Here is a 20,293-nt window from a genome sequence, read left to right as displayed (position 1 = left end):
AATATGCCTTGGCGGGATGTACGTTTTGAATGTATAATCTCACGTATCATTTTCACTGTTCTTGGTGTGATGTGCTAGCCCTCTCAAGTAGCCTTTAAAAGCCATTCGGAAATTCCCGTTCTGAGCTGAGATTGAAAATATGATGTGCCGCTCAAATTGAAATGCATCTTCGATGGGGAAAAACAAAGTTTCTAAGCGCTTTGAGCATGCATGTGGGGTGGACTATAGCACTGTATAAATACCCATTTATTAATAACAATGCCTTATAGAGTTACTCCCCTTTACCTCAGAATTCGCTTTCCTGGAAATCACGTGACAGGAAAGTCTCGAGAACACTGCACAGTGAGGTAAGTACGAGATCAGTGTGACAGGTAGTGTAATATTTGAAATGTTTGATGTGTCAGAGTAAATTTACAAAACTGTGAAACTACTCTAACGTTAAAACCATTTCTGTTGTTTGGATATCTACCCAGATTCGGGGCGCCCAACTCAGCTGCGAAGTGTTCAAAGTTCCGCTTTCGACATCAAACCCTGTTATTGACCTCACGCCGGGCAATTCATGAACTGGTATTTATCACTGATATGTGTTGTTGGTTGCATATGCCCCCACTGCGGGTCATAAAATCGATAAACTGAGGCCCGGGTTTAATATTCTGGTAGAAAAATAACATCTAAAGGTGCATCACAGAAATACGACATAATCGAAATCTGGACAATTACGTAATCACTAATTCATATATCGTATTTTAAAGGCCTCACAAGTATCGACAGCTTTTGTCTGTATTTTCAGTGTATGTTGGGGGCATACGCACAGACTTTCCATGGGGAGGCATTTGTTGGTATTTATTAAATCGGCAAAGACCGAGTTGCTGTGCAAGAAGCATACAAAATAGGTTGTCAACGATGAACTGCACTAACTCCGGCGATCTGATTGGCTGACACAATACACTGAAGGAATGGATTTGTATGTGTTTCCACAAATAAAAGAAGATAAAACAATAGACCGTGACATGTTGGATGAAAGACCTTTGGATTTCCCTCTCATTGTTTCGCACGTACATTTGTTGCCAACCAGTTTGATTCCGCTGACGAACTGATTTTGTATACTCTCGGTACAGCAACTCTAACAAATGCGTCGCCACGGAAAGCCTGTGTATATGCCTCTAAAAGATCGGAAATATGGACAAAAGCTTTACTTACGTGTGAGAATACAGCGAGGATCTGTGGTCAGTAGTGATCCGCTTATACTGCGTGTCATGACCTAAGAATTGCTGCCGCATTGCCTATTTTTTTAGGGGGTTTGCTGTCGAAGCACCGGTAAAAATATCGGGCAGGCGCTATAAAGAGGGAGAAGAATGCATTCGACGTCGATTGTTTGAAAACGAATAAGTTTTGTCCTTATGGTTTTGCCATCTGAAAGGGACTGGGTAGTGTCAAAACAAGCTCTTTCAGGCAACACGGATGAGAAAGTCACATTAACAAACGATTGTAGTTTCAAATTGCTTTTTATACACTTTAATATCTAAGGTTGATTCTAGCGGATTTCTACCTCTCTCAAACTCACTAAATGTTTCTTGCATATTTTGCTGCCAGATGTTTGTGATGAACTTATTGCAGATTTTGCGTTGTTGGAGGTACCAAGATAAAAAGTCAAATAAAATGGGGATTGTGAGACCGGAACTTATCAAAACCAATTTGCCTGAGATTGACAGATGATATGTAGCAAATAAAACATGAACACACGTGTTTCATTACGACCCTCGTAATAATGTAAAATTATATGATGGACGGGCTTTACTTTTCAGTACACAGCAGACAGAATAGTTCGATATTTCTTGGGCATTCAATCTCCTTAAAACCAACAACGTGTACCACCGTCTGTTTCATTAACATGTGCAAGGTGTGTTGGCAATATATGAGAACAGGCTGCCATCAGGTGCCATAGACTTTTGCTGCAGGTCCTCATTTGTGACATATAAATAGACATGTAAATTTATTGCAGGCCTCATATTCTCATAACCACATGCCTTTGAAAGCAGAGAGGATATCTGTTTCCCAACGGACCTTCGAACATAGAACGCAATAACGCGTGGCTAATTAGTGTTTTTCAACATCAGATCATGGAACGCACTTTGACGAAGAAGGATCAGAAACAACTGAACAAATGGTTAAACGCGAAGAAAGTCTTTGAACTTCTGTACAAGGCTTCCCGTGATGGATGTTCCAACACTGCCTTCCACCAGAAATGTGACAACAAAGGGCCTACTGTCACAATCCTCTATAACACGTCGGACTGCGTGTTTGGTGGCTACACATCGGTCAGTTGGGACTCTGCTGGTGCCTACAGGGTCGACCCGACAGCATTCCTGTTCCGTTTGTACTTCAAAGGTTCCAGCAACCCTAAAAAGTACCCAGCAAAAAATGGCATCAATGCTATTTACGGACATGCTAACTATGGACCTACCTTCGGGAGTGGTCATGACATTTACAGTTTCAACGCGACTGTGGCCTTGAGCGGGGCATCATTCCCACTCAATGGTTCTTTGACTCCTGGGACAAGCTACGTCATGGCTGGAGACAACGCTGCGTCACTGGCCTGTTCCAGCCTCAACTGCTACGATGTTGAAGTCTACAGTGTTAAAGGTGGGTTGGTCAGACACTTTGATGTGAGGAGTTATCGTCGACCAGTGAACGAAATAATTGTATCGCCGACTTGGTTGATGCAAGTAACTGAATGTCAGTTGCGTAGGTCGTGTACCCCCAGCTTATTCTCTGGCTTATCCAGTCACGATTGTTTTGCCCATAGCTTAAGCATGGCTGAGAGAAGCGTTAAACAACAGACTTATGGTGATTAGACCCTAGCGTTCTTGATCATTACCCACAATTTCTTTAACAGTGGTGAATCAGTGGGTGAGACATGATTAGGTCCATCCCACCAGCATTTACTTCGAATAACGCTGGCGTGAAACAAGCACGTTTATTGTCATTGATACGGTATTGCTTCTATTTAGAATACACTTGTAACATGCATCATACCTTTTTGCAGATGGAAGCATTATCAACGACGACCAATGGAGACAACTGACAGAATCTAAATCAGAGGTAAACGGCAGTTTTCAACGTCGGAACACATTTATATGTCAACTGAATAATTGACATTACATGATTAGGTCCCTTTGAGGAAGCTATTACAGAACAGATTAAATGGGTCTATGGTTATGGTACCAACATGCATATTCTGTTTGATACAGTCCCTAACCTCACAAACTATCCATCTCCCATTCATATACTGAACAGCAACTGAACTGCTGACATTTATGTCTTCTATTTGGGTTGCGTTTCTTTTGCTGTTCAGTATATGGTGACTGAAAATAAACTTTGCAAAAAGACGTGATGAAGGGAATACGACATACAGACGAACATACCTAGTACTGTCATCGTCCACATTAATTCATTTTACTGCACGGGTGGTCACAAGGGGGCTACAAGTCAAAACATTGATTACACAACAGCTGTCGTTTCCTACTGACTGGGTTTCGTCTGATTGCGCAACTTACTGTAATAAACAGTTCAGAATTTTGAGACTAATACATTTAACTGGATACATAAATATTAATCAGTATGATCTGAAACATCAATACACAGGCATATTGCAACACCACTCTCCTTCCAATCTCTGCAAACACGTCGTACAGTGAACTCTGACAAACGGAAACCTGGAAATCGTGGACATATTAAAACGAGCATCTGCCGCTAGAAAAGTTTGGCGTTCTGGTACGGACGTGATACAGAAAGGACTCTGTGTTACAGAACTACAGTGAATAAGGACAGTCTGTGACGCCTTAACCACATGCAACGTAAAACACAACTTTGTAGATTCTTATACCGTGGTAAATTGTATAATGAAATGATGAAGTTGGTTTGGCATTTTATAGTCATATGGCACGTGCAGTACGTGGAAAACATTGTCTGCATGCACATTTCATGTGTCGTTTTCATTTGTATGACCAAAGTTCACAAACCCATTTTTGGATGCGTTTGCTCGCAATACACAACAGCCACAGCATAATTAACTGGATTCAGTTGTCTTAGAGTGCATTTTTACTCCTAAATTAGTATGGACGAAAACAACGTCACCACTGGCACAACAAGCGGAGAAAGTTTGCCTCAACATCCATATAACATATGTTTCCTATCTGGAGGTGTACCAATATTTATCTTACCTCACACATATATGTCACTTTCTGATTGGCTGAGCGCTCTTCGATTATGTCCAATATACCCTGCTTAAACAGTTGCAAATTAACATTTAGGCATTCGGTAAGATAAATACGTTGTTCACTGGTACCTAGGGGACGGTGGGTTGATGTACACTCGATTTTTTGTTTATGTTCCCAGTCGCCCTTTGGGCTGAAGGAACATAAACAAACATCGAGGGTACATGGGCTGAGGGAAAATAAACAAACATCGCGGGTACATCAAATCCTTCAGCTCAGTGAACATAAACAAACATCGAAGGTACATTAATCCATGGCCCCTTCGTGAACAGTGAACAACTTATAATACTGCAATTAAGATGCCTGAATCCATGGTTTTACAAATATTAACATATGGTTTAACAACGAAACAATCGAGAAAATTTGTGAACACTAACCGTCTACCGATATACCGGGAGTACTAATTTCTTGCGAAGTGCCGTGACCTACATTCAGGACTTTATCCTGGGGAACAATGGGGTAGCCAAAGGTCTAACGCATCCGCTCGTCACGCTGAAGACCCGGGTTCGATTTCCCACATGGGTACATTGTGTCATACCCATTTCTGTTGTCCCTGGCCGTGATATTGCTGGAATATTGCAAAAGCGGTGTACTCCGCTCATTGACAAGCATTCGTCCCGGATTCTACCATTGTCTTGTCACACTCTTGTCACACTTTTGCCCCATTTTATCACGCTTGTAATGATGTTGATAGCTTGCAATGATTTGATAGCGGCATGCGTGTTATGTTTAGTAAGCTATTACTCATCTTGCTGCTGTTGACATCAGTGTTTGTGCTGCAGGTTCTGAAATCTGAGATCGAAACATATTCCCCCATCGATGGGGTGAAGGTAGGACGAGTCAACATTCTGCTGGTGGGGGCGGTAGGAGCTGGTAAGTCCAGCTACTTCAACACCATAAACTCAATCTTCAGAGGTCACGTGACCAGTCAAGCCTGCAGTGGAAGTGCCGAACACAGTCTTACGACGCGTGTGAGTCATTTTGTAATATTTGATTATAAAAGTCTCCACCTTGGTCGTGAAAGGAATAGATTTACAGTACTAGAGGAGAAAGAAACAACAAAGGTTTGCCTTGATCTCTTTGCCCAAGTGACGTACGAGAATTCATTTGATGATGTGTTGTATCAGGCTCCCGATCCTGAATTCGTAAGATTTCGAACCGTCGTAAAATTGTTGTGTAACATAAGCCTATACGAATGTTCTAGCTAGCACTATGAACACATACTAGATCTAATACCCTATCCCATGCATCCGCACAAGACAAAGGGGGGTAACTAAGAAAGTGATCAGGTTTCAACGTTTGAGTAACAAGGCGTTAATGATATGGTACTGACAAGTCTTATGCATATTTCCAAACAGCTCTAAACCTTAAAACAAAATTCTTCGTAACTGACAAATACCATAATGGTTAAAAATGTGTTCCTTATTGATCAGAACTCTCATAACAAGAGTGTGTTCAATCGGCAGACCTGAAATAGTGAAACTACATGTACTCGTATACATCTGTTTCCTATGTACATGTAAATCATGTGTACTTTTAACATTGTTCTTTACATATTTTCTTGATGGTTCAGCCCAATTAAAAACGATAGTATTAAACACGTTGCTAGATTTAGATTTATATATTCAAATTTTACTATTAACACATTTGCTAGATATATTTATTTTATAATAATTCTTTCTTCGTGTATAACAATCACTAAGTTTTTAATTGAGATCTATTTTCATATCTCGACGGATCTATGTTTGTGTTATACACGTGAACGTCATGCAATGTTACAAGGGCAAGTAACTCTGACATGTATTTTCTCTTAGTATCGGAAGTATAAGGTGAGATCCCCAGAGGGTAAACCACTCAAGTTCCGACTGTGTGACACACGGGGCCTAGAGGATGCCCAAGGCCTGGACGCGACTGACGTGGTAGCCATATTGGATGGACACCTTCCTGACAAATATATGGTACTTCAAGGCATTATTTAAATAATAGATCTTGCATCATCGGTACAAAACCCAAACAGAAGCAAATGATGATCAGTGGAATGCCTGGTCAAATGCCTCCTTTCGTATTTGTATTCCTTGTTCCTGCAAATATGTGAAAATTATCGTCTTAGGTAAATTAATCCACATTTCATATGCTGCTCTAGGTGCTTCTTCCAAATGCTTAGACATAGCGTTCAGTATCATCTGCCACCCATGTTGATACCTGAAACTGTGGAACATTCTCCGCTTCAGGTATTGCTGTTTCATGCAGATCCATGCATGTCAGTATGTTTTCGAAAAACTGGCCCATGTAACTGGAACATGGTACAGGTAGCACAGGATGTTTTCTTTTTGTATTAATACTGTCTTTAATCAACAAGATTTAGTGTTAACGTTTCTGGTTAAGCTGGGTCATTCATCACCATTCGCCCCTTTCCGTAACAGGTATTCGTAATAGCACGAGTAGGTCACGAATTGTTTCGGATAACAGAAGAATCTATGTGACTATTATTAAGCTTTGTAGCTTGGTTGTTCACAACACAAGGCATCCTAGTACTTCTGAATGAGTTGTTCGATCCATAGTCTGTTTTATATGATATATAATGTCTGTATAATTTTGCGCTAAAACGTCAGCTCCTAAAACTGAAGACCTTGGTTCAATTCCATATATTGTTTCAATGCGTGGACACCGTTTCTAGTGTCAGCCCGCTGTACAATTATTGCTGCTTAAAATCATGCTCACTCATTCACTCTTTAATATAAGACTGTGGTGTTTAACAGTATCCTCGCAGTATGAGCTTGTTTCAAACTTACCTTTTATGTTCGCAGTTTAACCCAGCTGTATCAATTTCTCCTGACACTCCTGGAAGACCCCTAAAACACAAGACATAATACACTGTGTGGCATTCGTCATTGATGGCTGTTCCGTAGACGTGTTCCCAGACAAAATTCTGCAGAATATGAAGGCCATACAACAGAAAGCTAACCAGAGAGGTACATAAACGTAAACATTTTTGACCCATGAAGAGACCAGGAATCGAATTGGTCTTCACGAACTCATGCCTGCCTTGAGAGGCAGCTAACGGTATCGGGTGCTCAGGCTGGCTGACAAGGTAGACACATGTCATAGTATCCAAACTGCGCAGATCGATGTTCACGCTACTGATCAGTGGATTCTATTAAAAATAAACGCCTCCATAAAGCTGGAATGTCACTGAGTGTGACGTCAAGCAACAAATTAGAAAAGCAGTATTGTTCCTTAGAGTAATTCCAATTTAATAACTTCAGCAGCTGGAAATCGGAATTTGATCTGAAGCTGTCTAGAGAAACCTACTTCCACTCTTGCCAGGAGTAGATGCCATGCTGTCTCACTGTGAGTGGTGCTGTTGTCAAGTGAGAGCAGCTAGGTAGTGTAACATGTGAATTGTAAGACCTGTTTGAAGGATATACACTTGAGTTGTAAACACAGTTTTAAAGTTATCATGTAAATGTATCGTGTAAACTTTTAATAGCTGAAAGTTACAGTGACCTGCTTTCATGGAAATCGTTTCTTAAGGCGACTGGCGCCGGCGTTTCACTATGAGGTGTTCGGTCGCATTTTATTTTATTCGTGTTTATTTTCCTATTCATTTCGTTTAGACCCTGCTTTATCAAAACAAATCCGGTATTAATTTCCTTTGTGTGTTGATTTCAGTATGGCTCTACAAAGAGTGAGACATGAGTTTTTCTGAATTTTATACTATACAGGTATACCACAAGTGGTCATCTTGACCAAGGTGGATAAGTCCTGTCCATATGTTGAAGAGGATCCGGGGACCCTGTTCTACAGCTCTGCAGTCAGCGAACTGGTGGAACAAGTGTCTCAACTCATTGGTCTGCCCCGTGCCCACGTTCTGCCCGTGAAGAACTACGAGAAGGAAATGGAGCTGGTGGATGACCTGGATGTTCCTGCTCTAGTCAGCCTTCGTCAGATGCTGAGATTCGCTGATGACTATCTCTACAACTTCCTGGACGAGGAGGATGAAGATGAATAAATGTTGGTTATGTTATTCATTACTCCATTTGGTCATAATCAACGTGAACAATGTAGTACTACTGCTTCTTATCGCAAAAAAAATGAACATTTCGTTCTTCATTTTTATCTCAAAGATATGACACGGTTGTTGGCAACACAGCTAGGACATAGCATTTAAATCGTTGATCATGATGGAAACACGCTCACTGTAGTGTACATAATCAAAGTTTGCTTGTTTCCTTTCTGGAATCCACCAATATAAAATGCTACTGCTTTACATGTTTGGTTCAATACATTTGTTTTTTTATAGGACATAAATATGACTATGTAAGCTACGAAAAGCCACGCTACGCCTTCTCACCATTGGGTGAAAGATCACATGTGAGATTCAGAGAAACGAATCTTGGAGCAATGTAAATGTTTTCTTAAGAAACATTTGGTTTCCGCTCAGTTATGACAAAATTCTTAATGCTGTTATCACAAATATGATTCTGTTTACATGGCCTTAATGTCCTATCATACGTGGAGCTTGCTCTCTGAAAATACACAGACTCATATCACACTGATTAAAGTGTTTTTGTTTTGAATTTTGTGATTGCTATTTTTTATTTATGACCGTTTAAGTCAAATTCACAGAAACTTTGTAATGGCAAACGCTTGATGATGTTGGTATGAAGACTGAAGGTTTTAGTGATTGTAATACTGGAAAAATGATTAGTCAAGCGGTTGTACAGCCCGATCCGCCTGTGTGCAGTGAACACGTCACCTAGTGGTTAAAGCGTTTCCTTGTCACGCCTTGTCCGATTCCCCAGATGGACGCAATGTGTGAATCAATTTCTGCGATGATATTTCTAAAAGCCGCGTAAAACACATTCACACAATCGTTACAGGCGAAGTTAAAAAGACAAAACATAACACAATTTAACATTTTTAAAGATGTTTCGAAATGTGTGGAATAACCTTCGAATGCGAATGAGTTGCTTCGAAAGTGCATTGTGACCGTTAAATTAGAAATGGGCTTCGCATTGCACCCATGTGGGGAATCGCTGAAAACACTGAGATACCCGAAAAGCGTAATCAGAAACAATTATATCCAACTCAGGTTACAACCGTTTGGGATTAAACAGGAATTAGTCATTGTTTTGATAGCTATGTGAATACGTATTTGTGTATTTTGTGAGTTATTACGAGAGGATCAGTCTGAGATAAGTGGACGTGTCGGAATGAGTGAGCAAGGTTGTGTAACTACGGAAACGGTACAAGCGTTTCTGTTATTTTGTTATCTTGCCCAGATTTGGACTTGAAAGCCATCAACCACGTCTCCAGCAGTTTACCTTCGAACCTATTATTGTCTTTTACATGATCCGTCAGTAACGATCCGCATATAAATTGTTCATGCGATGATCTAAAGTACGAATTTCTGGCGCACTGTCTGGGGTTTTTTTTGTTTGTTTTCATTGGTTCGTCCGTCCGTCCGTTCGTTTGTTCATGTTTACATATCGGGGTGGATATGAACATCGTGTAAAGACAGATCTTTGGGTCAGTAAAACATCCCGTGTAGGAGCCATGACGTGGGAGCGGAAGGCATTCGAAAAGGACCTTTTTTTGTAAATATTACGAATCATGCAACCGCATAACAGATGGCGGAATTTACGATAGAAGCATCATGAGTATTTCTGCAAAACAGATTGAAGTCCTAATTCTGCATTACGTTAGTTCACATGGTGCTCAAAGTTGATAAAGCGGTTTATGATGATTATAGCGTTAGGTATTGATTTCCAAGTTAATAAGTACTTCACACTTCGGGACTTCACACTCACGTATTCGGTATAGATGTGAGCATACAGATATATACAGTTTTTAACAACGATGGACGGGAAATGATTCAACAATGGACAGACAGAGAAACAATAGCACTTCCTTCTACAGTTGATATGATGACAGACACAGCCAAGGGGGATAACCAATAAAGGCCATAAATGTCATATACAGTAATTAATGAAAGTGACAAAGAGGAACAGAGTAGCTGACAAGACTATGTACACTGTGGTAGTGACATGGATTAACAATGCAGATTGAATAATAACAAATAAGCCCCATATGGCTTGGTTACATAGTTTGGGGTTTTAGAAATATTTGGACGATAGCTGTCCTGAATTAGACACTATAGAAATGGTTAACGTACCGCCCTATTTCCCAACAAGGAAACGAAAACTAGACATATCTGTTTTGGAACTATTTACCGAGAAACTCTAGCTGGAAAAGGATAGATAGTTACATCGAGTGAAACAACAAAACAAAGGCTTTAGTATATGGTACACACACGACAGGGGTGTGTTTAAAACAAAGAGGTTCATGATGTTTAAAGTGTTAGGTGTTGACTTCCAAGTTTTTAAATCTGTACATGTACATAAAAGGAATGGGTGTGGCATAGTATAACATGTGAAATAGTAGCAGTACTAGCAATGAAGCCATGTAAATATCAATATATTTATAATATAATACATATAAATATCTGTGATATATGTGATATACTGTCTTTATATACACACTGCTGATTTTGGTGAGTTTAGTTTTACATTTCCTTTAGCTATCATTCTATAATCCAGCATTATCACGACAGGGAACACCACAAATAGGCATCATACACTGCCTAAGTGGAGAATAAAACCTGGATATTTGGCGTCAGGCACGAACGCTTAAACCACTAGGCTACCCCATCATTTGGAGAGATAATAAAGACTCGCACCTGCTATGTTAAATGCAACTATATAGGTCATCGAAACTGCATAACACTCAGTCTGTTACAACGAATTACACATAGCATAGGATTACACAGCATAAGATTATAACTATCTCGTGACGAGATGTTTGGGTAGCGTGCATGCCTTCGTCCAAAGGAAATAAAATATTTCCGTAAAACCGGTCAACACCTTGTTATTTAGGTCATGCTGATGTTTTCAAATATTTTTTTCATAAATAGAATAATGCCGTATGTTAACACAGCCGTCATCCAATTGACAATGAAGGTAATATACTTACGACATTTCAACTTGTATTGTGAAGGAACTGCAACGCAACGCGTTTGAAGATGCAGGTCCGCATTTGCTTATTGTGACATGCAAATAGGCGCGTAAATCTATTGCAAATCGAAAAGGGCATTACATTTTGAAAGTCCCAAGGCAACATTTGCTACGGCGAGGCGCTTATTTCGAACATTTGACTGTGGCCTTGAGGGGGGCATCCTTCCCACGCAATGGTTCTTTGGTTCCTGGGACAAGCTGCGTCATGGCTGGAGACAATGCCGCGTCACTGGCCTGTTCCAGTCTCCACTGCTACGATAGTCGGACACCATGGTTGTCAGGAGGTATCCTTGACCAGTGAAACTCCAGTACAGAATGTCTGCAGCAACACATGATTGTCGTAAGAGGACTCCTATCAGATTCGCAGATTTGGTTGCTGCATAGGCCGATGCTCATGATGTCCATCAGTGGACTGTCTGGTTCAGAATCGATTATTTGCAGACTGCCGTCTTATAGCGTTAGCATTGCTGAGAGCAGTGTTAAACACCCCGCAAAAAACAAACTATAGAGTTATGGTCATAATTCAACTTTATGCGAGTGACCACATGGTCAGACTTGTGAATAGACTGATTTTGTGTCTTTAGACACAGGCATACGTGATCATTACCTACAATATCAGAAACTGTATTTCATGTTTCGAACTGTATTAGTATACCTACGTACCTGGACAATTGGTGAAACAAGAAACACCTTTATTTCAATATATTGGTATTTTTTTGTTATTTATAAGAGGCAGCATTCTTAACGACGACCCATGCAGACAACTCAGAGAAACCAAATCAAAGGTATATGGTAGTTTCCCTCGTCTGAACATATTGACATTACATAATACACTCCCTTTGAGGAAACTACAATAGAATGGTTTTGCATTGCACAAATAATGTCACACAAAATTGTATTCACTTTAAAAGCGGACATCACAGAACATTGACAACGTTACCATAGTCAAGAAATGAGAGGCTTTTAATGAAATATAGTTCTGTGTCTTGTACATTCGGGTATGTGCCTTGACACAATTATCCACACCTCCCAAACATCGTACCTTGTGACTTGAACTATATTACCTCTACCAATACCCCCAGTACCACTTTTACCACATCGCTGGACTGTTGTCCCACTAATTAATCAGAGCCGTCATAATAAAATCGACAACGCTGAAATAGTGAAAGATGCGTGTACTCAAAGAAATCCGGAAGATCTTATATAAATGTAAACCATGTGATCTTTTAACATTGTTGCTGATACATTTTATTGATGATTCATGGATCTATGGCAAGTGGAATTATTGCGAGATCTACATATTTCAATTTTATTTCAAAAGCATTTGCTAGATTCATTATTTTTTGTTTATTCTTTTGACATGTGTAATTATAATAATTATAGTACGTTAGATGGTTTTATTATCAAATCTCGACTGATCAATATTTATGTTATACACATGAACATGGTGTGATGATACAAGGGCAAGAAACTCTGTATATGTATTTTCTCCTAGTATCGGAAGTATGAAGTACGGTCCTCCGGGACGGGTAAACCACTCAGGTTCCGACTGTGTGACACACTAGGCCCAGGAGAAGCCCAAGGCTTGGAAGCAACTGACGTGGTAGCCATATTAGGTGGACAGGTTCCTGACAAATATATGGTACTTCATGGTGTTATTTAGATAACAGATTTTGCATCATCCATACAGATTATAGTGTCAGGTTGTGATTTCCAAGTCAAAACACTAAGTAATATCTGTACACAAAAGGAATGTGTGTGGCATAGTATAACGTATGAAATAGTAGCAGTAATGGCAATGAAGACATGAAAATATATGTGATATATATCAAAATAACATTCTTCATATACACGTTGCTGATTTTGGTGAGTGAGTTTAATTTTACACCGCCTTTAGCTACAATGCAGCATTATCACGACGGGGAACACCAGAAATAGGCATCACGCACTGCCTGAGTGTGTAACAGAGCCCGGGTCTTAGGCGTAATGAGGGAACTCTCAAGCCTCAAGGCTTAAGCCACTGTATGTTTTCGAAGAAAATACAACATATCCTGTTATGAGCACACGGTATAGAAGGCACAGAATGTATTTTACCTTAAAATGTTTTGTTGAACAATAATTTTGTTTTCGTTTGTGGTTATTTTGGATCATTCGTCACCACTCCCCCCTTTCCGTTACACGTATTCGGCTTGTCCCGGAATAACACGAGTAGATCACGAATGGACCCGGTGACTGTTATCAGGCTTTGTGACTTGGCTGTTCACACAACATCATAACCAGGTGCTTCTGGCCTTGCTGTACCACTTCTGGTGTCACCTTGAGCTTCATTTCAAGGTCACAAGGGGACTTTGATGTTTTACCATTGTCAGCAAGATATCTCAAGAACCGTACACCAAGCTTCATCTAAGGAATGCTCAGGGCCCGATCGAGTTTGATGACCTTCACAATACCTTCAAGGTCACAGCGACACCTAGAAGATTTCAGCATGTTAAACAGTATGTTAAGATTGTCAACGTGATATCTCAAGAACTGTTCACTGGATTTTCTTCATACTTTCAAGACTTTCCTTGAATGTTTTTCAATAAGAATTCTTTATTACTGTTTTTGCACGTTTCATACACAAAGACATTCATGTCAAGGTCAAAGTGAGTCTTGAAAGTATTTGTGCTTTTGAACAACTACAGACTAGGGTACGATATCAAGAGGGATTGACAGGTCATGTTTTTGTTGACATTGACACCAAACCTGCCCTGATGTGTTTTACCTGAGACATTGTCATTGACCATTGGCTGCCAGTATGTATTATTGATAAGTGTGTATTGTCCATATGCTGTTTCAAAGCATTCCCCATCTTAATAACATTAATAATGGGATTCTGTCCCTTATAACCTGTGGAAACAAAGTCAAATAGATCCGAGATATCAACAACTTAAGCATACCACCAGCGTTAATAACTGGTTGAAGTGTTGTAAAATGTCATATTTCATGGAGTGTTTACACAAAGGGACGTAACTCCATGACCTAGCTTACAAACCGAAAGCTGGACTCGGCGAAACTGTCGTTCGTTCTACACGGAAATTGTTGCTCCGCGGAAATTGTTGAGTCCAACCGTTGTGTGATTCAAAGGTACACGTTTGATTTTTCAGACGATATACATCTTGACTCTCATTACTTCATCTGCTATAACATGTCATGCCATGTTCACTTTATAATTCTGACCTCGGGAACGACATCAGCCCACACTATCAATACATCAGCTGAAGGGCTAACCCATGTATATAAGCTGAAGTCGAGTTGATAATGTTGATAATATATGCTAGATGTCCAATTCACTTGCCTATCTTTCATTGCAATCTTATGTTTTCCCACTTGAGCTGACGCCTCGAGCGTTATGTACAATGGATGTGACCGCTGAGTGTCGCCAGAGTGTGCGTGCGTGGATTTGAGATGATGTGTTGATAGTCCACTGCAGACGTGTGGTAATTAAACTGCTCTTTAGTTGTATGACGGTTGGGTAGTCTGGTAGGTGGTAGACTTGGGTTAGATTCCCGGCAGCGTTATGCATGGTGCCCATGCCTTTGTGGAGTGCCCCGCCATGGACATGGCTAAAAAATTGCAAACATAAATCTGCAATAAATGACATGACTACAATGCAGTCTTCCGATCAAGTAGAAAATATCACGGTGTAATATTTTATATACCGCACACAAAACTCAATACTTGTGAAATGTACAAGCATGAACTTCTGCTGATTATGAATCTGATTAATCTATAGGGTTCTTGAGGAGATACTGTGGTCATGAGTAAACTAACCAAGGCTTACAGGGATCAGTTATGTACCTGGATAGGAGAGAGGAAGAACTTCAATCTGCTGTACCAGGCAACCAGAGACGGATGTAGCGCCCAGATCTTCCATCAGAAGTGTGACAACAAGGGACCAACTGTTTCTGTCTTCTACAACACGGTTGGGTATGTGTTCGGTGGCTACACAATGGTCAGCTGGTCAAGTGATGGAAACTATAAATCAGACGACCAGGCCTTCCTGTTCAGGCTTCAGGCTGCGAACAGTTTTCAGCCGCAAAAATATACCATAATCACGAGAGAGAGAGAGAGAGAGAGAGAGAGAGAGAGAGACAGAGAGAGAGAGAGAGAGAGAGAGAGAGAGAGAGAGAGAGTTTTAAGACAGTGAGAATTCTCTTTGGCAATACCAGTTTATGTTGCACTAAGATTTCCTCTTCATTTAAATTGTTAAATTGTTACCAAACGTTCAACATGAGGGTCAGTCACTATATGTTATGTTCTGTGTACAATATCATATAATAAGCAAAATGAGGAAATTTGGAAGAATAATTTCAGAACAGACCGGATGCCTAGACAAGACACCGTGGCGGGAGCTACCTGAGATGAAGCAAAAGGTTTGAATTTTCAACTTGTTACGAAGAGTGTTCTTTCCTGTGAACTGATACCTTCCCGGAGACATTTGTGAAACTTGCTTTTAATCTGGAGATGCATTCGGTCTGAAGGTAAAGAGCAATAGTAATTTTATACATCGGTCAAATGATCATTAGGTAATACAGGAAAGAATACACGAAGAATACAAGTAGGTGTGTCTGTATTGTCACCCTATTAATATTTTAATGTCCAATTACAAACTGTTGCGTCTAACTATCAGTTTATTTGCAACAGTTGCTACCCATTGAGCCTTAACGTGTGTCAACAGGTGCTGAAGTCTGAACTGGAGACGTACTCACCCCCTGGGAAGCTGGATCATGTGAACATCTTGTTGCTGGGGGCGGTTGGATCTGGCAAATCGAGCTACTTCAACACCATCAACTCCATATTCCAAGGGCGGATAACCTCCGTCGCCCGCAGCGGAAGTGCAGAACACAGTCTAACTACTACTGTAGGTTGACACCTATCCCATCTGACGTATCCCGTCAGACTTTCTGTCTGGACTAGTATCATTTCTGGATGAACAATGGTTTTGATATCCAGGAGGAAGTACACACGTGTGACAGAGCTCCAGTTAACCTTTTGGTCATGTGGGTATGATACCCATGCATTCGAAACTAAGTCAATTTTCAAGTGGGTATCTGTAATTTTAGATACCCACAGTGTTTTTGTGTTTTTCAATCCAGATATTAATTTCAAACACGTGCAACAGGTGCGACATTTTTATTCCATTTTTATTAATACAAAATGCTCCCCCAAATGCTATATTATAGCTACGAGTATAAGCTAGTACAGCTTTATCCACATCTGCTGTAAGAAATAGTATGCGTCATAGTCTACAAGATTTTTTGTTGTAAAACAAGATACCAAGATGGATATTAGATGATGTATCAGCCATGTCTTTAATACTTATTTTGTTTTCAAAAAAAGGTGCTCCAATCGTGTTGTTTCACTCCCACGCCGCGATTTAGCCAATGCTACAAGTTCATTTAAAATATCATTGGCAACATCCTTGATATGTCCAGGGTATATGTTCCCATAGCTTTCCCCTATACCCTGGATGCATCCACGCCTCGAACCGATGATTTTATTACCTCCCTTGGCTGGATGTTTATCCAATCAAGTGTCTACGTTGGGAGCTGATCGTACCAATCACAAATCAATGTCGCTTTTTAAAATTATCTAACCGATTAAACTTGAGATTTTTTAGAGGCATTTGTTGACACTGGCAAGCTCTGTTGTAACGGCGACTTAGCTGATTGGCTACTGTGAGAATGGGGAGCCAACAAAGGGAGGTAATAAAATCATCGGGCCGAGTCGTAGATGCATCCAGGCTTCAGTGGAGACCTATCAGAACACATACCCTGGAGATATCGAGGATGTGCTGGCAATTGATTCTGATTGTGAAACAAAGTACATGCCTATTAACTCATCTAGTGGTCCTCTAATGAAGTAGTTTTCTGTTGATAAAATAGATATTTTACTTTGATTTTGTGGAAGCTTTCTACCATCATTATCGATTTGTATACAAAAAGAAAGCAGCTGTTTGATTGGTCGCTATTTAACGATGGGCCATATGTGAAGGGTTAAAAAGAAACACGACTGCTATTCTATATTTGCTGCACATATTTTTGCGCACAGAAGCTTTTCAAATCGCGAATATTTAGAGATGGAAAATTGAACTGATACGATCACGGAACATGATTATGATGTATTGGGTAAATGCGTATTGTTATTTTGACATAGCGTAATATTATTATTTTCAGTACCGTTTGTACAAGATAAAATCGACCGACAGTCGGCAACCCTTGAAAGTTCGACTTTGTGACACAAGGGGACTTGAAGACGGTCTCAATCTTGATCTGTCGGACCTGATGGCGATCATCGATGGCCATTTGCCGGACAGGTTCACGGTAATTCTTTTCACGTTATCTGTACATCCATTCGAGGCAGTCGTGAAGATCCGCATTCTGCAGATCCGATTCCACTGAACGTATATTTATTAAACGATTTATAATACACTAATGCTCCATTGATTTCTTATGCATCATTTGTCAGTAACATCACTGAAATGATTTTTGAAGATATCTTCAAATTATTTTTCGCCCCTTTAGTATTCGTTTGTCATTCATTCCTGTGACTTAGGTTACAGATATCAACTATACGTACAAATTATAATATGGTTCATCTACTTTAGATGTCAGTAACGGACAGAACTGAAAATATCTGTATTTCATTTACTATATCTCATCTCCTTTGGATTTAAGGATTATATTAAAGATATTTTCATTTATTTACCGATATCTTGAAATATCAATGATATCTCTATCATATTTTAGCATAATTATCAAGAAAATGGTTGCATTGTCCTGTCATTAGATTCGGGATTCCCTTTAATATTTCTCACTCAAACAGCTGGCTCTATAACGTTTAAGGACATACAGTTGATATTGACAAAACCAATCAATTATTCCGCCTAGATTTGTTTTTTACCGCCTAGCCGTCAGCTGGCTATGTGATCAGTACAACAGTGTGATGATGTTGTGGTTTGAAAAAAAACCCAAACCTGTATGCATTGCAGAAAAATTATTTCTGAATAGCGCTATGCCATGTTTAGTTCTCAGTAGTTCAGTACTGATAGAGACTCTTGATTACCTAAAAAAAGATCTCATTCAATCGCAGTTTACACTAGTAGAAGCTCAAATCTGACCCAGTCCAACCTCTGCCCTGATATGTATATTAAGCCCAGAAAAGAATGAATATATTCAGTTTCATACCATCAGTGGAATCAACGAACTTGTTACATGGCCTGCTTGATCACACAAAGAAAGTCATGTGCAATCTAATTTTGCTATTCATAAACGTAGTCATTTTTCAAAATTTAAATTGAATATAGAGTCCTGCCAGGGTCCAGATTTCAAATAGTATTCGGCAGTTCATTCTGGTCGTGTGAGGCTCACAGACTTGATTAATGTATGCCAATTGGATGCAACCGTGTCCCTAATGTCAGTTATTGGATTATGTGGTCCAGACTCGACTACTGACAGATCGCCTTTATAATGCTGGAACATTACTGCATGCGGAAATAAACAACATTCAAACAAACATACAAATAGAACAAACATTACAGAGACCATGCTTTAAACCATTCTATGGTTGCAATACGGCTCAACGTTTTTGCGTCCGATGGTTTCAGTTCAACCCGTCTGTTCCAATTCGTCCTGACCTCCCTGGGTACAAGAAGAACCCGACTCTAAATGACCGAATCCACTGTATTGCCTTCGTGGTCGACAGCACTGCCATAGATGTCTTCCCAGATAAAATACTACAGACGTTCAAAGCCGTTCAACACAGGGTGAATACCCAAGGTGATGGACTGATACCAACTTACATGTACATGTACACATTTTCCAAACCTATAAGATTTGAAGCAGTGAGTGACTGAGTTTAGTTTCACGCCGCACTCAGCAATATTCAAGCTACATGGCGGCGGTTTGAAGCAGTGAGAACGAGTACACTGATAAATGCTGTGTACAACTAAGAAACATTATGTAGAGGTTTCAAAGAGAAAATCTCTCTGTGTTCCCTGACACATAAAAATGTCCGTGATATTGATGTTGTGTATTATTTTTGGCATCACTTCCCAGTAATCCGTTGGCTTTGTAACCACTGTCCATTGATTGTTTTCTTCGTTAGGCCTGCCCCAGGTGGTGTTGCTGACCAAGGTGGACAAGGCGTGTGAGGTGGTCAACAAAGACATGTCACAGTTGTTTATCAGCCCTGCCATCAGAGACGTTGTAGAGAAGGCAGGGGAGTTGCTGGGCCTACCTCGCTCTCATGTGTACCCGGTTAAGAATTATGAGGATGAGTTGGTCCTTGATGACAACGTGACCATCCCCGCCCTGACCAGCTTTGTCCAAATGATGAGGTTTGCTGACGACTTCCTCAACGACTGCCCAGACCTTGATGAAGACTGAGCAATGACGTTCCTGCTCTGAGCTGCCCTGTCCAGATGACTAGATTTGTTGATTTAATGACTATCAAGGCTACTTTTCTGACTCCCGCTCTCGAAAACAGGGCTCACATTATCTTTGATGCTGAGTGTCAAACTCATCATTATATTGTTTGAAGATGAATATCTCTGCGGGAGTATTAACATTTTTCCAATAATTAGTTGAAAGCTCGTTATATCATGTAAAATTAGAACTTCCAGTTTCTTTTTACATATTCGTCCTTGGATCTGCTAGGTACACATCTAACTCCTCCTGTAGTTTTATGTATACGCGATATTTTTAAGGTTCTCGTGTTTCACCCATGTTGAAATCAAGCCATGCTGAATATGATTTTCATCTATATGAAGTTATTCTTTATCCTTATGTAACTTTAACCATTTACATAACATAGTTACATCAGCTTAATTTAATTAAAAAAATATGATCAAACTTCACTTTGTTTGAAAATTATCCTATTTTACTCAAAACAACATGA

General features: G+C 40.0%; 1 pseudogene; it reads left to right on the top strand.

Annotated features, from left to right (window-relative positions):
* Window positions 1-290: 290 nt before the first annotated feature.
* On the top strand, window positions 291-20,252 carry LOC137295274 (interferon-induced protein 44-like; annotated as a pseudogene).
* Window positions 20,253-20,293: the final 41 nt, after the last annotated feature.

Source organism: Haliotis asinina, chromosome 8 (assembly GCF_037392515.1).
Source record: "Haliotis asinina isolate JCU_RB_2024 chromosome 8, JCU_Hal_asi_v2, whole genome shotgun sequence".
Taxonomy (NCBI): Eukaryota; Metazoa; Mollusca; class Gastropoda; order Lepetellida; family Haliotidae; genus Haliotis; species Haliotis asinina.
The sequence above is the reverse complement of the archived record's forward strand: the minus strand, read 5'-3'. Positions and strand labels throughout refer to the sequence as shown.